The sequence below is a fragment of the Sylvia atricapilla genome, chromosome 14, assembly GCF_009819655.1.
Source record: "Sylvia atricapilla isolate bSylAtr1 chromosome 14, bSylAtr1.pri, whole genome shotgun sequence".
Classification (NCBI taxonomy): Eukaryota; Metazoa; Chordata; class Aves; order Passeriformes; family Sylviidae; genus Sylvia; species Sylvia atricapilla.
Window position 1 is genome coordinate 13,731,162 of NC_089153.1, and position 14,769 is coordinate 13,745,930.

A 14,769-nucleotide genomic window follows, 5' to 3' on the forward strand; every position below is an offset into this window, starting at 1 on the left:
CAGAATGGCCAGTGAAGAGAAGTTTGTTGCAGGGCAGATGACAGCTCTGACTCAACAGAAACTGCAGTGCCCAGGGGAAGGGCTGCCTCGAGCCTGTTAATGCATTTTTCTTTCTTTTTCACTGCTGTCTTGCAAGTTTTGCAGCAGAGGCATGTGCCCTGTTTTGGTGTTTCCCAGGGGCAGAGGTGCAGCGGTCCCAGGAGGGTTGTGCTGGATGATGCTGCTCTCCTCTGCTCTTGGCTGCAGTGGCTTTGGGCTTTCTCCTGCCAGCTCTGTGGTCCAGAGAAATAGTTCCTTTAAAAGGGTGGTTCTCCAGCATTAAAAAAACTCCATGCTGTCTTCTGGCATATTTTAGCAGAAGAATTTACTTTAAATTGGTGGGAATTTTCTTGGCTACCACGAGGTCTTTCTAACAAAGAGGATGACCAGGCCATTAAGCAAGCAGCTTTCCTTTTTTATCCTGTTGTAATGTGTTTCAAAACACAGAAGTTGTTGGGAGATGCTTAACAAATGAGTTTTGACACAGGTTGATGAGCTGATGTGTGCTCTGCTGCAATCTGTCTGTCTGGAGCCGTGCCCATGGCAGGCAGGGTGTTATTTCTGTGAGGAGACAGACAGACCATCCCCTTGTGACCACTTGGCAAGGAGAACTGACTTTCTCACCACCACTGGTGAATTGTGTGGGCATGAGAAGCCTGAAAATACGTGATGCTCCTGCCTTTGGCTCGAGATGCACTGTGGATCCTAAGCCTGCTTTCTGTTCCTGCAGGAAAAGCTCTCGGGGACTATTTCAGCACTCTGAGGGAGTTGCTGTGCACCAACCACCAGCATGAAACATTCCTGGTTTTGCAGAGGAAAAATAAAATTGCTCCAGACAAAGGCCTGTAATATTTGAATGTAAATACATCTGACAGAAGTTGCAGCTGCATGCATATCAGGACAGGGCAGTGCTTGACTATAACCATGAGGACTGAAGTGAGCTCACAATTCTGTAGAACGCTACAGAAATGGGCTTGCAGGGTACTGGCCTGTATCGAGAGGAAACAGGGCTTCTGCAAGACAAATAACAATTCCCAAGTGCTTATCTAGCACAAACACATTGAGCAAAATAAAGTTGACTCTTTCAAGTGAACATTTCACGCTGATGAGAAAACCTGGTGACGTCTTCGGTGGTGGAAAATAACTGGAAAAAGGGAAATTTGAGAGAGAGAGAGGAGTAGAGCTGGAGATGCAAATCTAGAAGGGAGACAAATCAGCTGCAGCTTTTTGCAGGCTCCCTTCACCCTTCTTCCATCCCTGTGGGATTGTGAGCAAGGCGCATGTGATGTGGGCAGCAGCTGAGTGGAGCAGCAAGGTGCATGTGCTGGACCTCCATCCCCCTGGACACAATGACTCTGCTCTGTCTTGTCACTCTGGTTACTAACTTTGTATTTTCTGTAGTTGTCTCTGTGCAAGGCAGCCTCAGCCTTTGGAGAAACTCTGGCTATTATTTCCTTTATCTCCAGAAATAACCCTCTGCACATCCAGGATCAATCTGAGACTGCCTTTTATGTGCGGCTTTTCCCAGCCTTCCCACAGTTTTACAGGCATGTAATAATTTTTACCAAAGGAAACGTTGCAAATCCAAGGAATTCAGAGTTAAGCTTAAGTACATCATAAACCTCAATGAGAGGGTTATTTTGCTGTACTGTTCTATCATATTGGGGAATTAATTTATCAGAAGTGCAAGAGGAGGTTGGTGCTTCTCTCTCCCACGTAGTTTAGAAATGTATGGGTGAATGTAATGGTGCTTCTCAATTTCCTGGAACTGGAGTGGGATGGGATATTTTGAGGATATTAAAGGACTCCCACTTCTGTGTGTTTTATTGAAAATGGCACGTGAACAATGTTCCACAAAGGTGGCTTGCAGAGCCTTGTGTTTCACTGCCAAGCTCGAAGCTTTCAGCCTTGAGATTCCCTTTGCAAGTTTGTGAAGGGAGAAGGAGCACCTAGAAAAACTTGTGATGTTCTGAATCTTGGGGATGTAGTTTTTTGGTTCAGTTAGCCTGGCACACTCAGTGAGGTAAAATCATGATGGCACATGTCACGTCTTGGTGTGTGGACACTGTTGGTTTTGAATGCCACTTGAAAAATGTGATGCTTCTAGTGCATAATTACAAATTATCTCAGGCATTTATAATTAGCTTTGCCTGGATAAAATGTAATAAAATACAATATTTGTCCTCGTGTGAGACAGTTGATTAATTTAATTACAGCTGTGATGAAGAGCTCATTTTGCTTCTAAGTTTCTTTCCAGTTTAGCTTCTTTTGCCTTTGAAGATGTGATTGCTGTTGATTTGGGGGATCACTTGGAATTCCTGTCTTGTGCGAGGCAGGGCAGAACACTGAGTAATACAAAGTCTCTTGAAGCTGATTCACCCTCTCAGATCATTTTAGGATTTGGATTTCACTTGTGTTAATGACAAGAATTATGCATAAAATACATCTCTGAACTGGTTCTGAGTTTGGTGCGACTTGAATCTGAGCTTTGGGTTCAAACCTGCTCAGACTATTAAGTGTTGAGTTATTAATATTTTTTTAAATAATAATTTTTAAAGAGATGGAAATATAATCCAGTGTCCATATAATCTGCTACTGTCAGTTTGAATATTTGTAATATTTAGCACACCATGCTGCAAATGAACTTGGGAGTTGGGGCTGAAAAATTCAGTGTTTCTGTCTTTCTTCTCTCATCTGGACAAGTGTTCCCCCACTATCCCAATGAATTTCAATATTAAGCCTAGATCAGATCCCAAGGCTTTCATCTTTTCTGTTTGTGTCAAGGCTTCATTTTGATCTGATGGAAGGGTCATAACTCAGGGCAGCAGTTTCCCATCAGTGTCTTTCAGGTGGACTCACCTTTCACTCTGTCGTGTTCTGTGGCTTCCTCCCGTTTCACACTGCCTGGTTTCCGATCTTCCCTCTGTCCTTCCTTTGCTACCATCTACTTTATTTTAATCTTCTTGACAGGACCCTCTTATCTGTTCTTGCCAAGCTCCATTTAACCAAGTCTGCCTGGAGCAGATTTGTCTTTCTGCCTTCCGATTTCTCCGCGGGGCGCGCCGTGAGCGGCCCCGAGCTCCCATGAAAATGTAGTTTTTGGATAATTTTAGGCTCTTGCATCCAGGGTTTCTGTTCTCCTGGGAATATGAAACCTGGTCATGGTCATCCATGGGTGGGAGGATCTGTTGTTTCTATCTTCTGCTCATCCTCCAAACCCAGTTCTGGCCTCTGCCAGTCTGACACCTCCTCAATTGTAGTAAAAAAAACCAACCAAAAACCCAAACACTCACCAAAACCTTTGCCTTGTGCAAATTCCTGCTGAATTTGCCCCATTTGTTTCAAAGACCAGGCTGGCCACTGGCTCTGTTTCAGTAGTAGAGGATGATTTTGTAGCAGTGAATTATTGCAGGGCTGGTGGCCAGCAGCCTCTGTCCAAAGCCTCTTTTTTGGAGCATGTGAAGATTTATGGGCAGCTCCAGCAAGTGCTGAGTGTGCTGTTATGTGTCAGGCCAGCTCACTGCGCTGCACGTGGAAGCATCTGAGCCTAAAATCTTCTTCAGTAACTGAAATACCTTCCTTGGGGAGCCTGGAGTGGTCAAAATGTTGGGTTGTTGTTTGTTTGTTTGTTTGAGGTTTTTTAGGCATCTAAAAATATGATATACTGTATGGGATATATGAAATTGAGAGCATTTATGTTTTCTTTTTCTCATTTTTTTTTTAAATTCAAAATTAGAGGCTGTTTAATTTTCTTTTTTCACTTGCGGCTGAATCTTTCACAGCAAAGAATTGCACTTTCTCTCTTAATTCTCCTAATTTCACATGTACCTTCGAGTGATAATTTCCATCCTTTCTTGATAAATAAAGAACTTTTCATTTTGGGACACATTTGAATGGTGTTTTAAAATAAAATTGATTTTCCATCTGTATGTAATTAAATTGCGCGGTCAGAAGGAAATTGCATTGGAATAACAAACCTGGTGTTTTTTCCTCTTTTTGTGTATGTACTTAAAAAACAAAAGGAATCAAAACCACTAGCAAAATATTGATGGAAAGGAAGCTGTAATGTCTGATGCAGCAAGGGACAAAGGCTTACTATTTTTCTGTTAAAAGAGAGAGGTCGCTCTGAGACTCTGGCACTGAAGTTGCCTTGTGTGATATAGATTTTGAAATTGCAGTGTGATTCCTCCCTTTTTAATAAGCAGAGAAGTGCAAGAGAACTTTCACAAATTAGCAGCACTATCCAGTGATCTCTGTGGGGGTGAAAAAGGAAGAAAACCTCATGAGAGTAGGATGATTAATTGGTTAAAACATTGTATCATTTAAAGAATCTCTGATATGGAGTTCTGTTTAAAGCATGTCTCAACTGGTAACATCCACACTTGTTTTATATATTATGTTTAATTATTATGTTTATTATGTTGTAATCCATTAAAAGGCAAATAATGGGCTGCTCTTCAGTTCTAGTTGTATCCTAGTGGCTGATTTCTTTATTAGTATAAATATTAGCTATGAGAGAGCAAGCATGCTTTAAATTTCTCTTCATTCCAGAGTCAGTAATTAGCTGAAATTTATCCTTTGCTAAGGGGAAAATACTGAATTTGGGCTGTTGTTTTCCTTCCTCAGTGCCCAGCATTTGGCCAGAGCTGCCTGTTTTGGCCCAGCAGCAGTGGGGTGTTTTGCACATGTCATATTTTGCATATTCACTGCTGTCTAGCAATAATGTCAAACTTTTACCTCAGTGTGACCAGATTATGGGCAAGTGCACTATAGTAAAACATCTACTTCCATCTATCATGAATGTGAGCTTTCTGTTTCTCCAGTTTCCCCTCAAAAGGGAAAAAAACCCAAACCCCAATGAATAACAAAAAGATATTTTTGTGTGTGTTTTAACATAGCAAACTTGCTGAGGTGTACTGGGTCTGCCCAAAAGCTTGTTTGTTCCCATGCAGTGACTGCCCTGATTTTGGGTGGCTAAAGACACCTCCCTGTTCAGAGTTTCATTTCTGCTTTTTTTTCTGCACCCTGAAAAATGGAGACCTTAAGATCATTTCACCTGCACAACACATAAAATACATTAGGATTGGTCTCTGAGCTAACATTGGATCTTGTTAGGTATTTGATTTGAACACACTTTATGTGTGAAAACATGCCAAAAAGTCTTGAACTTGAAGAAAAAGACGTGCTTCCTGCAATTCAGGTAATAACTGAGCCCTTTGTGGGTCATACTGGTTCAGTGTAAGGCAGCAGCAGCCTGGCCCTCACCCTGCAGGCTGAGGTTGTGTGTTGGCTCTTCTGAACCTGTCACAGACAGAAGCTCACTGCAATTAAAGTCCCAAATGTTTAATGAGTTGCAGGCAGATAATATTGCCTGGCATTTCAGATAATACTCAAGATGTCGAAAAGCTTCAAGAGGGATTAAGGGGAAAGGATGGGCTGTTCCTGTTGAGGGCAGTGATTGGTGAGGGGATGCAGCTGCATCCCAGTGGGGTGGGTACCACTCCTTCCCCTGCCCTGGCTGGCACTGCTGGCTTGGACCAAGTGCCTGGGGAAGTGGCACATCACAGCCGTCTGCAAAAACGACATGGCTGTGATTCTCTGCCTCCTGGGGATGTGTGAGAATAAATCTGATGATGATGAGGTGCTTATGGGTACAGCAGTGACAGGGCCAAAGGAGGCTCCCAGACAGGGAGGTGGGAGCAGAGCCTGGGGAGTGACTTCGTTGTTTTTTGTTTATTTTTTTTAAAGCAGCTGAAATCTGTGTGCAGGAGGTTTGTACCCACACAACGAGATTAAAATTGCTGCCTAGCTGATCTAACAAAATTGTTCCTGTTCCTTCAGCACAGCCCTGTGTCTCTGTCTCAGGGGAAAATCCAGCAGTGAATTTTGCCGACTGCCTCGTGCCGGTTCCCCCAGCCGCCACCTCAGCCCTGCAGAGGAGCCAATCTTTCTCCCTGAGAAATCTGAGTGTTAATAATTCCTGGCAAGTGTTGTGCTGAAGCAGACAATTCTCTAACACCAGCCAGGCGTGTTGAGGAGTTACACTGGACAGGGCAAGGAAAACACTTCATTCATGTTTGAATTCCTCGCCTCTCCCAGGGCAGCCGTGTGAGCCAGGGCAGATCCATTTCACACTGATGCTTTCCCCTGGAAATGCCTCTGGTGATGGTCTAGTGGTGGCTGCTATTTTCTGTGAGAATACCTCCTGGCTGTGAGACTCCATAGTTGTTAAAAATTTTTCCTGCTTTTTTTAAAGGTGAATGGAAGTGGTAAGGATATCCAGATTTAATCTTGCCTCATGATTGGGCATCTGTTCCCTAGTGTCACTTGGTCAATGGGAACTGGGGCCAGGTATATTCGTATGGGCATTTTCAACATATTTATTTGCTAAATGAAAGCCTGGTTAGTTATTTTATTGTTAGGGTTTTTTTTCAAATTAGGCCTTCCCTTCTGCCCTCAGTATTTCTACCTATATTTTTTCCTCCAATGTTTTTAAGCTGTTTTGCAAATGGATGTTAGAAATTGGATTGACTGGGAAAAAAACCCCAGATTTATGATAAAGGAAAAGTTTTGACTGTGTTTTCAATACTGTTTTATTTAAAAGTCATTGGGGAAAGAACAGCAAGGTAGGTTAAATATTCCAGCATTTCCTGGTGCTGTTTTTCAATTCAGAAAGAAAGGGTGGTTTATAGCTAAGTCTCACTTGTTGTTGCTGGTGCTTGCCTGATCCCCACGGGGATTTCCTGAGCGTGGTTGTCCATGCTACATAAGGATCTCCCTTCCCTGGCAGGGAGGCAGATGTGTGAGAAATTAGTATCTGTGCCATGAGAATATCATTAACTACGCTGCTTGCATCTGGGAAGACCTTTTCTGTTCTTTGGGGACGACATCCTGGAGCTCTACCCTATTGATTCACCTCTCCAGCTGAAGCTGCTGTGGGGTCAGCAGGTTTGTGTGGGCTCAGGGATAACAAGCTGCTGGATCCCACTTAATCCACAGGAGCTGACTGTGGGTAAATAGGAGGCAGCTCAAGGCTGCTTGACTTAGGTTTAGGAAAATATTTGTAATCACAAATATCTTTTTAATATCAACGTTTTCTAGGCCAAGGAGCTTCAAGGGTTTGTGGAACTGTTTTAGATCTCCATTTCATCGCGTTAAGTAGGATATAAACACCAAATCAAGTGTCTTTTAATCTTTATGTTCCTAGTGCAGGGGATATTTGTGTGATAGATACTCTTAAAAATTGTTGAAAGCAATAGAATAGTTCTGTTTTTAAAATATAACATATTCCATGCAAGAAGAGATCAACATAGTGCTGTTTAATACTGTGTAAATATTTGTATATAAATAGAATAATCCTTTTTTAAACAAATAACTCCAAGGAGAGTAGATTTCTTTTGTGCAGAGATTGTGCATGTAATAGTTTTCAACTACCAGTTTAGCAGTGCATTTAGATTGTCATTTTATTTGCCTGAATTGTACCAGGGACAATGGCAGAGGAAGCTGCCAGCACTGCTCACTACATGAAAACAGCAATTCAAACACTCACAGGTATTTTGCCCATGACACTTTCCCTGTCTTCCCTTTCTCTTTCTAATGGATCCCTGATTGAAATTATTGTCCAGTTTTCAGGACATTTTGTGGCAGTTCATGCTTCACTAAGAGATCTCTAATGAGGTTAGGAAAGCAGTAAAGTGAGATGGAATTTCACTAAGCAAAAGAATATTATTTCCCAGCTAAACTAACTTTTAAAAATAATGAGATGTCTAGATGCACTGCACTCTAAAATGGATGCCCTTTAGATAACTAAAATGAAATAACATTTGTGTTTAATGATACTTAGTTTTTATTTCCCTCTTTTTATTTAGAGTGAGTGGAAGTGACACATTTCCGTAATACTTCCAGATTGCTGCATTATTCTTACAAGGTGGAAGGGTGCTTCGTATTTCCCCTGGCAGTCCTGAAAAACCATTGTTCATGACTTCAGTTCAAAATAATTTTTCCTAAACACCTGTAGGAGTAAATCTGTGCAGCAGAGGCACTTTTAGAGATCAGGAGCCAGCTTTCTGCACAAAGTTCCCCCATGCCCAAGCAGAATAATAGAAGTGATTGATGTCTGAGATGAGTTACTCAGGTTTTTTAATTCTTCTCCTACCTATAATTTCCTCTTGCTCTCACCTTCTGCCATACGAGGTGGCAGTGAAACAGCTGTCCTAGGATCTAATATGAGATATTTTCTCAGCATATGGTGGGAGTTTTAACTTGGGGTGTGCCTTGAATGCCAACAGCTTTAGCTGCTGCTGTGGAATAGAGGTGCTGGGATGACTGGGGGGAGACCCAGTACGGCATGCCCCAAAGGCAGAATCCACTTGCTGGGGTGCTTCTCCTCCTTCAAGCCGAGATGATTCCTTAAATCCATTCATTTATTTTTATTGGTGTTAAAAAATAACTGTAGCACTGAAAACCAGGTCTGTGACATGAGCTTTGAAACAATTCACATCCTGAAAATGAAGGGTGAGCTGGGGCTGGTAGATCAAAGCCAAGCAGTGAGTGCTGGTGAGGGACAGAGCTCCATCAGCTTTAAATGAAGTGAATCACTGTTTAGTTAGAGAGTCCCAGGGCACTGCCTGTGGTGTTCCTTCTCAAATCCTGGTGCCCAGCATAACAATACATCTGCTTGATTTATGGAAAGAGTTTACATGAATATCCAAACAAAGCAAGTATTTGGAGAACACTTAAATGAGAAAAATAAAGAGCCTCAAGTGGAACATCACTGAAAATTTGTAAAGAAGGGACAAAAGGTTGGTGAGGAGCTGAAAGACATGACACCCAAATATTTCAGTAATATTGAAAGAACTCGTTTTTCTGGCCAGCTATGGGCTGACTTTCAGTTCTTTGGAGCCCACACTCAGTGATTCCTCTGTCTCTGAGGGGCAGGAAAATGTGCTTGGCTGATTCTCCTCACACAGCTTGAAGGAAGCAAACAGCTCCAGTGCTGCTCCTCTGGGCTTTGGTGTGAAAGTTGTTTCTTTTCCTTACAAGATTTATGTGCTGCCTTCAGGTACACACTGGTGGCTTCTTGCTGAAGTTCTTACTTCTACACTTCCTGTTTGGTAGAAATTCATGTGGATTTTTTACTTTCAGTGGGGTGATCTAATTAACACGAGCTGAGATCTAGTGCTTAGGGAAATTCTCAACATTTTAAGCTAATTTGGGTATAACTTTAAAGGCACTCATAGATAAAATTTCAATTTCTGTTTTAGGAGTGGTTATTTTTGTTCATGTTATTCCTCTTTTCTTGTAATCCACTTGGACATGAGTAAGCACAGCAGAGTGAATCCCACAATGTTGACTGTTTCTGGAAAGGGATGATCTGTGTTGACTAAGAAAATACTGAATTATTAAGTAGTTTTCTATATGTTGCCTGTCACAATAAAATTAATGGGATGGTAGATGCAGTTGTTACACTGAGGCTAAGACCTGAGATTTGTGGCTGGAATAGAAATTGTTTTCATGTAGAACAACAGCAAGACTGTATGAAATTCTTCTGTTCAATGAAACCCTTGCTGAAGTCAACAGAATTGGTGTTCATTTGTATGGGAATGGTTTGTTATCTTGCACTGAGATTTTTCACCAGAAAGAACCTAAGTTTTGTCTCAAGCATGATGCTCAAAAGAGCTTTCTAATTTGTAAAGGCAAGCCCATGAAAGACTCCTATTATGCTCAGCTTTAAAATTTACCTATTCCCATCTTTAAAGTAATATACAAAAATAATCTTCAATAAAAGGCAAGTGTTAGAGGCCACAGTGGATACTGGGAATGGAGAATTTCAACCTACTTCATAGGATTTCTAATTAGCAAAATCAGGCTCATCAGTGACCATTAAGGCTCTGGATGCCTTTTAGTGCTGACTGGAATTGCCATTTTGTTGGCCGTGTATTCTGTGGTGCCTGGAGACCGTTGTTCATTTGCTCCCATTAATGCCCAGATCCCACTGTGCCTGTCCTCTAACCCTACACTGCATTGTTCACGAGGTTGTCTGGGCTGTGTGTGGTGTTTGGAGCTGCTCCTGCTTCTGCTGGGAACCCCATCTGGCAGAGGTGCTGCTGCAGGAACAGCCAGAGATGAACCAGAATTCATTTCCTTGCAAGGCTTAAGGTGAAAAAGGAATTTTTCTCTCGATCAGAGGCAGGAACTGTTTCCAGGTTCCTTTTGGGTTTGTTTTGTACATAGGACCTGCTGTCTTCTGGGATAATTTGGGCATTTTCATCTGACTTCTTCCTTCTGCTGGCGTCTGCCTCCTTTGTGGGACCCTTTCTGGTTTGGGCAGGGGTCCTTGGTGCTTTTTGTGCTGGGATGAGGGTGATGCAGCTGGAAATGGGGGATGTGGGATGGGCATTGCTGCTCCTCAGGGACCAGGCTCAGCCCTCTGGAGCTTTGCATCCCAGCGCTGGCAGAGCTCACAGCTGGCAGCCACCTTCTTTTAAAATCATGAGTCCCTCCCATCCCCTTGCCATGGGATGTGGCTGCTCAGGGTGTTTCCTGTGCTGGTGGAATTGTATCAAAGAGTGGAGATTTATTTGGTGGTAGAGAGTAACATCTATAAATTCTCGTTTGTTTGATGACAGAATGTTGGAAGGGCTTGGCAGTGCCACGCTGATCATTTGTGTGTGTTTTAATAAAAGTAGCTGTGTGGTGTCAACTGAACATTAAAATCACATTATTAAATATGGATCTGTGCAAGCTGCTAACTGCTTTTGATCAATTCATGTAAACATGATGCATCCCTTAATTGTATTAAATATAAGTAAATTTAACAATTAATCTTCATTTAATTAACACTGCAGTTTTGACAGCCTATCACTTAGTGATTGTTGTAGACTCTTTTAAGCAGTCAAACCAAATGCTCGTGATTTATATAACAAGTTACATACTTAATAATTTATTTTGACTGCTTTTTTGAGAGGACATGTTTCAGGGAAGCACCTAATAAGGTAAAGGCTGGATAAATCATTTGAAGAGCGTGTGTAGCTAAAATACTGCCCTGACCAGCTGATCTGGCTTTGAAAGTATCGTGGTGCATTACAAGTACACAAGAATCTTTAGATTTTTCTTTGAAACTTGTTGTTCACAGAGACTGTCTGGCAAACAAGCCCATTCCTACTGCTTAGGGAGTAAGTGCAGAGCTGCAGAGTTGAAGAAAGCTTTATTAATCCCACCACTGGTCCTTCAATCTCATTGATTTTTGACATGGCTACTGGAAAACCACTGGCTTTTTTCTTAATTCACTGTTCCTTCAGCTTCTTTTTTTTTTTTTTTTTTTTTTTTTTTTTTTTTTTTTTTTTTTTTTTTTTTTTTTTTTTTTTTTTTTTTTTGTGATCAACTAAGGCTGAAACTCTATGGGAAGAATTTAGTGAATATTAAAGAAACAGTAATTTAAATTACAGGGAAAAGGTAATAAATCACTGTGCTTGGTACTCATTCTAAACTTCATCTCATTTAGAGACTTTTTTCCATGGTGACAGAATTAAAATATTAATTTGGTTTTCAATGATTCTCTTTCAGCTGCACTTTGTGTTTCTGCCATGGGTTTTTATAGATTTTGTCACTTTAAAAAATGTAACACTAAGGGCAGGGGTTTAATTATCTGATTTACTTTTCCATTTAAACTCGCAGAATGATTTTAATCTAAAGATCTTATCTTTTTTGTATTTGATTATTGGATGTAGATCAGTCACACAGAGATATTTGTATCATCTGTCACATACATTGGAGAATGAGAAATCAGTGTCTGATGCTCATTTGGAGTTATCCCATTCAGATGCAGTCCAGCTCAGGAGAGTAAATCCCCTCTGGATGCACCACTGCTCTCTGGTCATGGCAAAGGAGAGCAATCTGAGGCAAAATTAGCTCCATTAAAGTTAAAAACAATCACATAAGATATAGCGTTTCTGTATCCTAAATCTCCAAAAATAAAAGCATTTTCCAGAGTCATGCCTCATTGTGATGAGACATGGATGATCTTAGGAAAGGAAGCAGGATTATCCTACTCAAAGACCCATGGAGTCCCTCAGGAGATGCACTGTGTACATATTTTCTTGTAAACTCTTCAAATCCCTGCTTTTCCAGTGATTCAATAAAGCAAAATTTGAACTCTTTGGTAGGGTTTTGCTGTGATCCCTTTGGGCTTGTGCAGTCACAAGTAATCTCTTGCTGTGTAGGAACTGGACATTTCTCCAGCTGGTGCCACAGCTTTTAGTCTTCCCCAAAATTAAAATATTCCTTGAATACAAATCTCTAAAGAATAGTCTGGTTCTTCTCTGGTGGTGGTGGACAAATGAGATGTCCCCACAAAGGAGATGCTCCTGCAGCAGTGATTGCAAAGTGATGCTTGGTTAATTCTCTTCACATTTCAGATTGGTTTATGCTGTTTTAATGACCTGCAAGGCTCCAGTGTAGATGGAAAGTGGAACGTTGCCAGTTGCATGTGATGTAACAGTTGTTGACTTGCATCTGATGTCAGACTCTGTGGAGATGGAGAGGGAAGAGGTGAGATACAGGACAATGACATCATTTTTAGCTTAATAAAACTCACTGGCTGTAAAGATTTCACCCCAGGCTTCTCTGCCCTGGAGGATTCTGTGTGCCTGGTGTGCACGCCCAGGGTCTGAAATACAGACTTGGCTCCTGTGTCCCTGGTACTAATTCCACACATAATGAGACCTTCTTAATTAGACCTGTTCCACAGGAGCACTTACTCTCCACTTATGCAATGAATTTCCTGTAAGTAAAAGTGTAGTACAATAATTGTGATGCATGATGGGCGTGTTTAGATAACCCTCCTATTATTTTAGGAAGTGCAGTACTTCAAAGAAAACTTATCCCAAGGTGTCCCTTAAACTTTTCTTTTGTATTACCCTCTGGATTACTCTCCTATCTTCTTCCTTTGATATGTTAATTCAGTCATTTTTTTCTACCAGGGCTCATTGCTTCTGTTTTTTTTCTTCTTTTTTAAACTGTAATTTAATTTTGTGGAGAGTTAATGCTTATCAGTCTTGTTTTACTAGTTGACAATTTCTGGGACCATTTTTCTTCTTTGAAATGAACGTCTGCGTACTGTTCTGCTCGACTTTTGTGTTTACTAATCCGTGTTACTATTTTTTAACAGATTTTCTTCGTAACTGTTTGTTCTTTCTGAAACAGCAGCACTAATTTTATTCTTGGTTTTAGTTTGAGCTGTTTGGATCTCATAATGCTTTAGCATAATTAGGAAACATATATCAAAGCTGCTGACTGAAAGGTTTTGTCAGTCTCTCTTCCACGCACACACTTGTCAACTTGGAAACTTTAACCAAGATTAGTCAAATTTACCCGCAGTTCATGAAAACTTGACTCTGGTGGGAAACAAATGCTTGGATTTGAAACAAACTAAGCCTCAAGCATTGAAAGCTTCTTTTTCTTGGCCAAAAGCTTCACCTGACAAGCTTTTCAGGAAAGCTTGTACAGCATATGAGACCTGACTTGTTTTCCGTCAGCTATACAGCAAATGGTAATGAATTAATTTACAACTCATTATTTAAGCCCTTTGAGCAATAGCTTTAAATATCTATCTGCTGTTGTCTGAAAAATGAAGCACCCAGCTCTGCCACCCGCGCACAGTCCGGATGATGCAGATCCTGCAGGGCTGCAGTTTGCTCACATTGAATTGTAAGAATCTAATTCTTTATCCCTTTCTTACTCAGCATAAAGCCGATAAACCAGTTTTGTTGTTTGTGCTTCAAATTTAGCAAAAAGTCATATGGTTTAGCAGGAGCTTAATTATATTTTCTGGTGAGTTCAGCCAGCTCTTCCAGTGGGTTTTTTTGCCCTGATGGCACCGCAGAAACGTGCTGGCAGTGCAGATGAAAATATCCCTGCTCAGTTCCTTCCCAGCAGACAGAGGTGCCCTTATAATTCTGTCGCACTAGTGATGGACAGCTCCAGCCACCAGAAGAAGAGGGGAGGTGGGAAAACCCAGGTTTAGAAGTTCATTGACACGTGGCCCTTCATGTCACTCCCATGATTTCAGTGAGCTGGTCTTGTCTGGGGACTTGGAGGGTTTGTGTTACCACAGTGGGGGCTGAAGTGCAGTGTGTTAAATCAGCTTTAGTGGATACCAGTCCCGATCTGTCCATCAGTGTGGAGTTGCCTCCCTTGGTTCTCTCTGGGTTTGCTTCCATGGTATTGGTGCCATTTAACTCGTTCATAACTATTTTACTCGTTTTGATCTTTGCCCTGAGGGAGATGAGGCCCTGGCACAGGGTACCCAGAGGAGCTGTGGCTGCCCCTGGATCCCTGGAAGTCTCCAAGGCCGGGTTGGATGGGGTTTGGAGCAACCTGGGATAGTGGAAGGTGTGGCAGGAAGGTTGGAACGAGATGTTCTTAAGATCCTTTCCAACCCAAACCATTCTAGAGTTCTGATTTTGTAATGCTGGTGTATTTAACAATACTTTGCAGCTCGTTAGAACTGTACTGTGCCTTTGCCTCTAGGCACTTGAATAGCAATTAACGGTATCAGTACATAATGAGATACTCTCTATATATTGAAAGTCCTTCTTTTCTATTTATGTGTCTAGAGAACATCAAATGAAATTCAAACCTCTTGGGTGACTGTTTCTTCCCCCGCACTCTTGTGCTTTTTCTTGGTGTTTGTGAGTCTTGTTCTCCTGGGGTTGTCACTCATGCTGATGG

General features: G+C 41.5%; 1 protein-coding gene and 1 long non-coding RNA gene across 4 annotated transcripts in view; one reads left to right on the forward strand and one right to left on the reverse strand.

Annotated features, from left to right (window-relative positions):
- Nucleotides 1–14,769, forward strand: part of SGCD (sarcoglycan delta) — a 304,496-nt gene that overhangs the window by 76,405 nt on the left and 213,322 nt on the right. The gene's annotated exons all lie outside the window — the stretch shown is intronic.
- The window catches only part of LOC136367525 (uncharacterized), a 108,450-nt gene continuing 105,021 nt past the window's right edge, over nucleotides 11,341–14,769 (reverse strand). The window contains exon 2 of the long non-coding RNA XR_010744698.1: nucleotides 11,341–11,428. This is a non-coding gene — a long non-coding RNA (uncharacterized lncRNA). The remainder of the gene's footprint in view (nucleotides 11,429–14,769) is intronic.